This window comes from Rhipicephalus microplus, unplaced genomic scaffold (assembly GCF_043290135.1).
Source record: "Rhipicephalus microplus isolate Deutch F79 unplaced genomic scaffold, USDA_Rmic scaffold_134, whole genome shotgun sequence".
Classification (NCBI taxonomy): Eukaryota; Metazoa; Arthropoda; class Arachnida; order Ixodida; family Ixodidae; genus Rhipicephalus; species Rhipicephalus microplus.
The window spans coordinates 173,446-177,500 of NW_027464706.1; the positions used below are offsets into that span (position 1 = coordinate 173,446).

The 4,055-nt window shown below is 57.5% G+C and overlaps 1 non-coding gene across 1 annotated transcript; it reads left to right on the plus strand.

Moving 5' to 3' along the window:
• Nucleotides 1-1,068: 1,068 nt before the first annotated feature.
• LOC142790858 (small subunit ribosomal RNA) lies at nt 1,069-2,883 on the plus strand. Its single transcript, XR_012889809.1, has one exon. It is a non-coding gene; the product is annotated as a small subunit ribosomal RNA (ribosomal RNA).
• Nucleotides 2,884-4,055: the final 1,172 nt, after the last annotated feature.

Below are 4,055 nucleotides of genomic sequence, written 5' to 3' on the forward strand. Positions count from 1 at the left end.
GCCGAACGGCGGACAGGGAACGTTGGTCGGCCGTTCTAACCTGTCGGTGCCACGCCGAGACGTCGTTAAGGAAAACCGCGTCGTGGGCCTCTACGACGCCGTCGAGTCGTTGTACGTTTGGTGTCCAGCGTGTCGGCGGCGAGTAGCGGACACGTCGTTCACGACTTCGGTCTTTCGCAGTCGACGCGAACTTGCGGAGAGTCGTGGTGCCTCACGTTTTCGGCAGAAACCGCGGCGGAATTTTCCCGTGCGTGCGCGCACGACCTCGGTGCTGTGCCGTCAGCGTAGTGTTGCACAAACTCGTGGCCTACCCAAGGTGCGGTACGTTTGCGGCCGTATCCTCGGTGGGAATTTCGTGAGTAGGGTCGCAAATTCTACGACCTCGGCGGGTTTGAGAGCGACGTAGACTTGTGGCACGCTCAACGTGCCACACGTTTCGGGGCACACCCGCGGTGAAATTTTCTCGAGTACGCTCGTATTAGTGCCCAAGGAGGTCTGGGTACTTATCGCTGCTATTATGTGGGGGTTCTCGTGAGCGGCGTACGCGAAAGCGACCGGGTGTCTGATATGCGGCGGGCTTCGGCCTCGTCAAGCGTGTCCTCGGGTCTGCTCCAGGGGAATCCACGGCAGTCGTCTGCAGCCTCATCCGCTTGATGCGTTAGGGGCTGGTTGTCGGACGGTGCCGTTTTACCACGATATCGAGGTGTGTTCCGTGTCGTCCTCGGGCGATTCAGATGCGAAAGCGCCGAAGACGCGGGCGTGACCCGTCGTCTGGCGGCTTTGCAGTCTCGGCTCCGTTGCTAGTTCCGGCCGGTCCACCGACAGTGCAGCGGGCTTGGGCAACCCGCACGGCGCGACCGAGTCGATGCAACGAAAAAGAGCGAGCATGAACGTGCTTCTTGCCGCACGGCTCCCACTCGTCTTTCGGGAAGGTTGTGCCGTAGCGAGCTCGAACGCCGTCATCTCGGAGTGCAAAATAAGCGTGTTGGGGCGCCTGAAGGTGGCCTCCGCCGCACACAGACTGCGTCCGGCACGCCGAAGGCGAGGACGGACGCGCAGTCGAACGATTACCTGGTTGATCCTGCCAGTAATCATATGCTTGTCTCAAAGATTAAGCCATGCATGTCTAAGTACATGCCGAAATAAGGCGAAACCGCGAATGGCTCATTAAATCAGTTATGGTTCCTTAGATCGTTTCTTCCTACTTGGATAACTGTGGCAATTCTAGAGCTAATACATGCAGTGAGCCTGGAGCCCTTTGGGTAACGGGTGCTTTTATTAGACCAAGATCGATCGGGTTTCGGCCCGTATTGTGTGGTGACTCTGGATAACTTTGTGCTGATCGCATGGCCACGAGCCGGCGACGTTTCTTTCAAGTGTCTGCCTTATCAACTTTCGATGGTAGGTTACTTGCTTACCATGGTTGTTACGGGTAACGGAGAATCAGGGTTCGATTCCGGAGAGGGAGCCTGAGAAACGGCTACCACATCCAAGGAAGGCAGCAGGCGCGCAAATTACCCACTCCCGGCACGGGGAGGTAGTGACGAAAAATAACAATACGGGACTCTTTTGAGGCCCCGTAATTGAAATGAGTACACTCTAAATCCTTTAACGAGGATCAATTGGAGGGCAAGTCTGGTGCCAGCAGCCGCGGTAATTCCAGCTCCAATAGCGTATACTAAAGCTGCTGCGGTTAAAAAGCTCGTAGTTGGATCTCAGTTCCAGACGAGTAGTGCATCTACCCGATGCGACGGCTCGGACTGAACATCATGCCGGTTCTTTCTTGGTGCACTTCATTGTGTGCCTCGAGATGGCCGGTGCTTTTACTTTGAAAAAATTAGAGTGCTCAACGCAGGCGAGTCGCCTGAATAAACTTGCATGGAATAATAGAACAAGACCTCGTTTCTGTTCTGTTGGTTTTTGGAATACGAGGTAATGATTAAGAGGGACGGACGGGGGCATTCGTATTGCGGCGCTAGAGGTGAAATTCTTGGACCGTCGCAAGACGAACTACTGCGAAAGCATTTGCCAAGAATGTTTTCATTGATCAAGAACGAAAGTCAGAGGTTCGAAGGCGATCAGATACCGCCCTAGTTCTGACCATAAACGATGCCAACCAGCGATCCGCCTGAGTTACTCAAATGACTCGGCGGGCAGCTTCCGGGAAACCAAAGTATTTGGGTTCCGGGGGAAGTATGGTTGCAAAGCTGAAACTTAAAGGAATTGACGGAAGGGCACCACCAGGAGTGGAGCCTGCGGCTTAATTTGACTCAACACGGGAAAACTTACCCGGCCCGGACACTGGGAGGATTGACAGATTGAGAGCTCTTTCTTGATTCGGTGGATGGTGGTGCATGGCCGTTCTTAGTTGGTGGAGCGATTTGTCTGGTTAATTCCGATAACGAACGAGACTCTAGCCTATTAAATAGGTGCGGGGTTCCCAGCACCTTACAACCTTCTTAGAGGGACAAGCGGCTCCTAGCCGCACGAAACAGAGCAATAACAGGTCTGTGATGCCCTTAGATGTCCGGGGCCACACGCGCGCTACACTGAAGGAAGCAGCGTGTCTTTATCCCTGTCTGAAAAGACTGGGTAACCCGTGGAACTTCTTTCGTGATTGGGATAGGGGCTTGCAATTGTTCCCCTTGAACGAGGAATTCCCAGTAAGCGCGAGTCATAAGCTCGCGTTGATTACGTCCCTGCCCTTTGTACACACCGCCCGTCGCTACTACCGATTGAATGATTTAGTGAGGTCTTCGGACCGATGTCCGGCGCGGCCTTTCGGTTGCGCCGGTCTGTTGGAAAGATGACCAAACTTGATCATTTAGAGGAAGTAAAAGTCGTAACAAGGTTTCCGTAGGTGAACCTGCGGAAGGATCATTAACGGATTGTGAAGGGTGAGCGCCTCAGCTGCGTCTGCGCCCGACACTTTCTGCCGCTGACCCCGTTTGGACGCGGGGTCGGCTTTTCCCCACGGGGCTGCCTGAATGTGGAGCGGCACCCCGTGACAAATTGTTGCGCCCAGCGGACGCCAACACCGCGACCTTGGACGGTCGGCCAGGTGGCGGACGCGGGTACAAACGGCGCAACGCACTCATAGGTCGGCTTTCGACCCGCCACTGCACCGTGGCTCGAAGCGCTCGAAATGCGCGACCCGACCGCTGCGGGACCGCCTAGTACTGTAAACAGGAGCGGCGGAGCGCGAACGGCGAGTCGTGGTTACGTCGGTAGAAGGCGAGGCTGCGCGTTCCCGAAACGCCAGCCGAGTGCCCTCCCGACCGTTCGAGCGTGCAAGAACGAGACCCGACAATCGCGCGGCGACTGCCAAGTACGAGAGGAACGGCACAAGCGTCGGCGGTCGGTCAAGGAACTGGCGATGTGACGGGTCCGCTGTGCACCAGTGCATACCGTCCCGCCGTCCGCGGCAAGCGCCTCCGCGTCCTCGGGTGACGGAGGCTGCCGGTCGGTTCTTGCAGGCGAGGGATCTCGCTGGCACCGGTTCGCGTTGACGCGCGGCCGGTCATGGCACGGCGATGCGACGGCCGAGGTGCGCAGTACTCGATGGAGGAACCGCACGCTCCGATGACCGTCCCGCCCTCCGCGGCGTATGCGTACCGACCGTAATGGTTGCAGCAGCGCCGGCCGGCTTTTGAATTCGCCACACGAAACACGGTGCGAGATCGCGGTTAGGGGAGCGTCGACGTTGCCAGGCGTTTTGCTTGCTGCCGAGGGAAAGGCGGCACGGCCACGTCGCGCTCGTCGCGATTAGCGGGTCTGCGCGCTTTGGGAAGGTGCCGCAACGACTTGCCGAAAGAGGAAGCACGGAAGAACGAGGGACTTGGACGTCCCGACAATTGAACGCACTTGCGGCCAGGCCCTTGCTGGCTTCGTTCTTCCGCCTCGAGTAGGCTCGTACGCGGCTCCGGCGCCGAAAGTGGTCCTTGGCACCGACTTCGGTGGACGTGGGAAGTGCCGCGCAAGTACGGCGCGCCTGGCTCCACCTGTTGGCTAAAGTAGGCAGCCGGATCGGCATTTTGGTGTGCGGTGGCAAACCG